Here is a 6775-nt window from a genome sequence, read left to right as displayed (position 1 = left end):
GATCTTCCTTTCTCTAAAGCATTTAGTCTGTTTTGTAAATCTTTATCTATTTACTCTTGGATCATATGAGTGAGACTAATATTCCTAGACAGTTGATTTACATGGTGGGCAGGGCAAAAAAAGGTAACAATTCCTATTAGTGCAGTGATTCTTGACTCTTCAGATTTTTTTTAATCCTTTTTTTCTGTTTGCTCTTATATCTTAGTGGTATTGACAGATTTGTCTTCCAGCTCAATAATTCTGCCTTCCATCTGTTCAATTATACTCCTTTGCCCTTTCAATATATTGTCTATTTCTGATATTCTGTTATTGATCATTTCTACCTCTTTCTATAGGTTTTGAATTATTTCCCATGGTGTATCTATCTTATTTGATTGTTTCTGTAGCACTTTCCTGACTTCTTCATTGTTTTTCTCAACTCCATTGTAAAATGTTTTGAAACATTTTATAAACATTTTTCTGAATTCTTTCTCTGGCATTTCCAAGGCCTGCTCTCCTTCCAGATTGTAATCCAGGTGTACCTCTAGGTCATTTGTCTCAAACATTTTATCTTGTTTCTTGATGTGTGCTGATATGGTCATCTGCTTTTCCTTCTTGGATATATGTAGTGTTTATCTATGGTCTTAATACTTAATTGAGTGTATGTTTTACTATTTTTTATGCTTTCTGATTGCCTCCATGTATATGTGAACAGAATTTGAGCTTCCCTTTTCGCTCTTCTTATTTCTTAACTCAGAGTACCTTTCCCAGGTGTTTTCTGCTTCCCTGGTGTATGGTAGTTGGTATTGGTTCTTGCTTGGATATTGGTGTTTTATAGAGTGTGATTGTAACTTGACTATATGGCAGAAGTTGCTGTCTCTTCTTAGGTAATATAGGGAGAGAAAATTCCCCAAAGGTAAAAGGGAGAGCATAAAACAGCAAAACAGCAACAGCAGAAAAACAGGGGAAAAACACACATACCAAAACAACAACAACCAAACATAGATTGGATACTGTAGTCTATAATTGCAGAAAGGGGAGAGAAGAGAAAGAAAATGAAAGAAAAAAAAATCTGTAGCCTAATATGAGTATGAATTCAATGTCCTCTTTCAGCTTCTTGCCTTCAAGGCCATCTGATAGATTTCAAAATGCCACTGTTGGTTGTTATGCTAAACCTCAGGATTTAATTTAATTTCCCACGTGTTTGGTTTTAAACTCTCTTTCCCTCTCCACACCCCTTGTTCTGGCCTTTTCACTATTAAAAAAACAGTTCATGGCTGGCTCTTGGGCTGAGAGTATCTCTGCACATGCATGGCAGAAGAACTCACCAGTGGTGGCGATGGACAGTGTCCTCTCACTCAGGCAGCCCTACTTGTCATTAGAATGGAAGTGTGCAAACAGTGGGTGGCCAATGAACAAATACCAAAAAAAAGAAAAGAAATGAAAATCAGAACAAAACACAACTGACAATGTGTACTGGCCACCTTTGCTCTGAGGTTCCCGTGGTATTATTCTGTGTTGGGTATACTCCTCTGCTTGGACTTGCTGTTTGGTCTCTCACAAGTTGTAGTCTCCTGGCCGCCAAGCCTGGCAGATTAAAAAGTATGTGATTTCCCACCTGCACTACAATTTGCATCAACTATAAGCCTTAAAACCCTCCAAATATTCCTAGATATGTGGTCCAGCTTCCGGGAGCTCTGCCCTGAACCCACCTCACCTGATACTCTATGGTATTGCTGATCTCTATCCATTTTTAAAGTAGCTTATTAAAATCTCTCACTATTTTTGTAGATTTGACAGTTTCTTTCTCCAGATCTATTAGAGTTTGCTTTACATTTTTTGGAGCACTTTCATTGGGGGCATAGATATTTATTATGTTTATGTCATCTTGTTCAATTGACCCTTTGATTATGAGATATTATCCATCTTTATCTGTTATGCTTATTTTTGCCTTAATGTTTATTTTGTCAGAGAGTTATATTTCCACTGTGGCTTGTTTTTTATTGCAATTAACTTGGTATATTTTTTTCCATCCTTTAACTTTTAGTCTGTTTGTGTATTTGCATATAAGGTGTGTTTCTTGAAGATAGCATATTGAAGTATCTTTTTTTTTTTTTTTTATCCATACACTCCGTCTCTAAGGGGTACATTTAATCCCTTGACATTCAGTGGAATCATTGATAGATATTAATTAATTGCTGTCACTTGTTTGTTTGTTTGTTTGTGGTGCTGCTGGTTTCCTTGTTCTTCATGCCTTCCTGTAATGAGTTCATGTTTTTTTGTTTTCTTTCTTTTCTGTTTCTTCATAGTTTTAATGTTTCAGTGTTCTTCTTGGATTTTCATTTGCTTGGTATGTTGTAAAGTATGAAATTTATTTGCAGTTACCCTATGTTCCATTAACTTTTCCTTGCATTTAAACAGTCTATTTTATCCTAAAATCTATCTGACCTCCTCATCACGTGAATCTCTGTTTTTTAACATTGGAATTGTTTTGATCTTTGACTGACCTTCCAGATCCTCTGAATTCATTCTTGTAGTTCTGTTCTCTTTTGGACTTCCATCTGTCGAATGAGTTCTGGATTGTGTTGCCATGTATGTCAATATCTGATTGTTATCTGTTCTTGTTAGTTCTCAGTCCAAAGAACTCCCTTTAGGACATTTTGAAGCACTGGGTTGGCTTTGATAAAATCCCTTTCTTTCTGTTTATCCTGGAAAGTTTTGATTTCACCGTCATATTTGATTGACAGCTTTGCTGGGTAGACGATTTTTTAAAAAAATGTTTTATTGTGAATTATGTGATAGTTTACATGGGAGAACATTAGCTTTACATTCATCCTACTGTATAGTGTTTCATTGTCATGGTTACAATCCCATCCATGAATCATCAACCAATCAAATGGTATACCCTGCAAGCCTTCCCCCTGGTTGTCAGCACACAGCCCCTCTGGGTCTAGAGTCCCCAGTCATTCCTTATCTCAACGCCATCGTCTCTGTCTCCATCTCTGGCATCACTGCTTCTCTGGGTAGGGTCCCGCATTCCGCTCTTCTCCCTTGATAGTCTGCACCTGGACTGCAAAGTCATCCACTCCCCTCGTTTTGCTACAATATGTCTACATTTACATTTCCAACCCTTGCAGTCAGTGCTGATAGCAATCATTCACTATTATGCCACATGAGAGCCATCCCATCTCATTTCATCAGCCCCACCCAGACGGATTTCATGCTACTCTGTGGAAATTCTGCCTTCCTCTGTACCCTCTGGATCTAGGCTCCCTCTTGAAATCTTTAAAGATAGTCACTTCTTGCCTTTGTAGCCCCTCATTTTGAGTAGCCAATATCCAAGTTGCCCATCTCTGTCTACTCTGTGTATCAACGGGGTGGGAATGATCCTCGATGCAAAGATTTGTTCCCTCTTTTGAGCTACTGCATCCATAGATGTAGGTGAAGTTCATAAAATTGTATCAGATTAGGAAAAACTGCAGAGGTTTGGATCTTGTTTAAGGTTCTGGGAGCCAGTTTCCTGTGCCCAACTGTGAAGAAACCTGCCTTTGGAAGCAAAATACAGTGATTTATGAATCAATCCAGTCATGGAAGCTGGCAGCCAAAAGTCCTCAGTCCAGAGGGTGGGGCTACAGCCAAGTAGAGGCAGTGACCCAGTGCTAGAAGCTATGGAGCTGCACTTCTGGAGGGGGAGGTGTGACACATTTTTCATCTTTCACTTTTCATTTTGCATATATCTCTCCTCTTCACCCTGATTGCACCCTCACTACACCCAGATGCCTTCAATTGGGCGGGAGCACTGCCCCAAAATGGTCTAGGGTTGCATACACAGTTTTCCAATTGCTCAGAGAGGAAATCATAAGGTGCATTCTTATGACGTTTTGACCCTAGGAACCAGCCCCAAATTTTAACTAGGCAGGACCCTTTATCCCTGCCTGCACAGCAAAGACCAGAGGACAGTGTCAATTGCAATTTTATTTTTGTTTTTGTTTGATGGTTTATGTCTCTACTTTTATGTTGTTTCTGTCTTTGGTCCTTGTGGACTCACTCTTCTCCCAGGGGTTGGAACTTTCTCCCCCTAACTTACCCAAGAAGAGACAGTAACTGTGCCCATATAGACAAGCTACAAGCAGACCCTGTAATAATCCACCATCTGTACAAGAGCCAAAACCAGCTGCTAGGCATTACATGTGAAAAGGGAAGCCTATCTTTAGATCATATCCACCAGGAGATGCTCAGAAAGCTCAACAACAAAGCAACATACATCTATTTAAGCATTAAAAACTCACATAACTGCTGACGATGTCTAAGAAAACACAATTAAAGATCTTAACACATGTCCAAAAACAGAAAAAAGTAATTGAGACAAATGAGCTGGAAGCACACACAGACTTTCCAGTAGAAGAGCAGGTTCTGGATCTGCCTGGGAAGGAATTCAGAAGAATAATATGGAAGCAAATTCAAATGCTGAGAAAAGGATGAAGGAAAATAAGGAAGAAGTCAGGAAAGTGCTACAGGAACAATCAAACAAGATAGATATGGCATTGGAAAAAATCCAAAATCTGCAAAAAGAATTCCAGATGATTAATAATAAAATATCAGAAATAGACAATACACTGAAAGGGAAAAGGAGCAGAATGGAAGAAATGGAAGCCAGAACCAGTGAGTTGGAAGACAAATCTCCCAATATGCTAAGATAGAAAAGCAAGCAGAAAAAAATGATTAAGTAATCTGAAGAGAGTCTAAGATTCATGCTGGATAACATGAAGTGGAATAACATAAGAATTATTGTCATTCCGGAACAGGAAGAAACACAGAAGTTCACAGAGGAGATAGTTGAAGAGCTTCTGGAAGAAAATTTTCCTAACATCTTGAAGGACGAGAAGATAAACATTAAAGAAGCTGAAAGAAACACAGGAAAGGTAAACCCCCAAAGAAAATCACAAAGATATATCATAAGATCTCCAAAAATCAATGAAAAGGAGAAAATACTAAAAGCAGCCAGGGAAAAGAGAAGTGTTACTTACAAAGGCAAGCAAATCAGATTAAGCTCTGACTTCTCAGCAGAAACCATGCAGGCAAGAAGAAAATGGGGAGACATATATAAAACCCTAAAAGAAAAAAACTGCCAACCAAGAATCGTCTATCCAGCAAAACTGTCAATCAAATATGTTGGTACAATCAAAACATTCCAGGATAAACAGAAGCTAAGAGATTTTGTTAAAGCCAATCCAGTGCATCAAAATATCCTAAAAGGAGTCCTTTAGAATGAAAACCAGCAAGAACAGACAACAACCAGAGCTTGACAGACGTGGCAACACCACCTGGAACGCAGTCGATGGATAGCAGAGTTCATAATGGAATAAAATTAGAGCAATGAATTCAGAGGACCTGTGAGGCCAACCAAAAATCAAAATATTAACAAGGTCAAAGAAAGGAAAAATATAGGAACAGAGATCCAGGTGGTGCAAAGGTCGAGGAGATGGCAGGATACAATAGACTGTCTTAAATGCATGGAAAACTTAACAGACTATAGGGTAATCCTAAAGAAAAGTAATACTTCACAACTTACCATGAAAATGAAGATCTAAGCAGAACAAGGACACATTAAAACAAAGAAGAAACCGATAAGAAATAGCAAAAAATACATGAACGCAGAACAAAGGAACAAACAGCACCACAAAAAATTAACATAATGACAGTAGTTAATCCATACATATCTATAATTACACTGAATATCAATGGATTAAAGGCACCAGTGAAGAAAGAGAAAGACTGAATGGATAAGAAATCATGACCCTTCAATATGCAGCCTGCAAGAGACACACTTTACACACAAAGACAAAAACACACTAAAAGTTAAATGATGGGAAAAAAATATGCCAAGCTAACAGCAATAAAAAACAAGCAGGAGTGGCAATAATAATCTCTGATAAAATAAACTTTAAGGCAAAAACCAGCATAAGAGATAAAGAAGGACACTATCTCATGATCAAAGGGTCAATTGAGCAAGATGGGCTCACCATAATTAACATCTATGTTACAAATGAAAAAGCACCAAGATATATAAAGCAAAGCCTATTAGAATTGAAGAGAGCAATAGATAAATCTACAATTATAGTGTGGAATTTTAATATGCCACTTTCAAAAAGAGATAGAACAACCAGAAAGAAACTCGACAAAGCTACAGAGGAACTAAACAGCACAATCAACCAACTTCAACTCATAGACGTGTACAGAGAGTTCAACCCAACGACAGCACAATATACATTCTTTTCCAGTGTACATGGAACATTCTTCAGAATTGACCATGTATTAGGTCACAAAGCAAGCCTCCATAAATTTACAAATATCAAAATACTACAAAGCATCTTTTCAAAACACAATGCGAGATACATTTATGATCCAGCAATTCCTCTACTTGGTATTTATCCACAAGAAACATGAGCCATAACATGAGTAGATATATGCACACCAATGTTCATAGCAGCACTGTATTTTTTTTTAAATAAATGTTTTATTGTGAATTGTGTGATAGTTTATATGGGAGAACATTAGTTTTACATTCATTCTATCATACATCATTTCATTGTCATAGTTACCATCCCATCCATGCAACATCACCCAACAAAAGGGTATACCCTGCAAGCCTGCCCACCCCACCCCCCACGATCCTCAGCACACAGCCCCTCTTCCTCTCAGGATCTCAAGTCCCCAGCAACACCATCTCTTCACGTCATCTTCTCTGCCTCCATCTCAGGCCTCACTGCTTCTCTGGGTAGGGTCCCGCTCTCCG

Source organism: Chrysochloris asiatica, unplaced genomic scaffold (assembly GCF_000296735.1).
Source record: "Chrysochloris asiatica unplaced genomic scaffold, ChrAsi1.0 scaffold00252, whole genome shotgun sequence".
Taxonomy (NCBI): Eukaryota; Metazoa; Chordata; class Mammalia; order Afrosoricida; family Chrysochloridae; genus Chrysochloris; species Chrysochloris asiatica.
The sequence above is the reverse complement of the archived record's forward strand: the minus strand, read 5'-3'. Positions refer to the sequence as shown.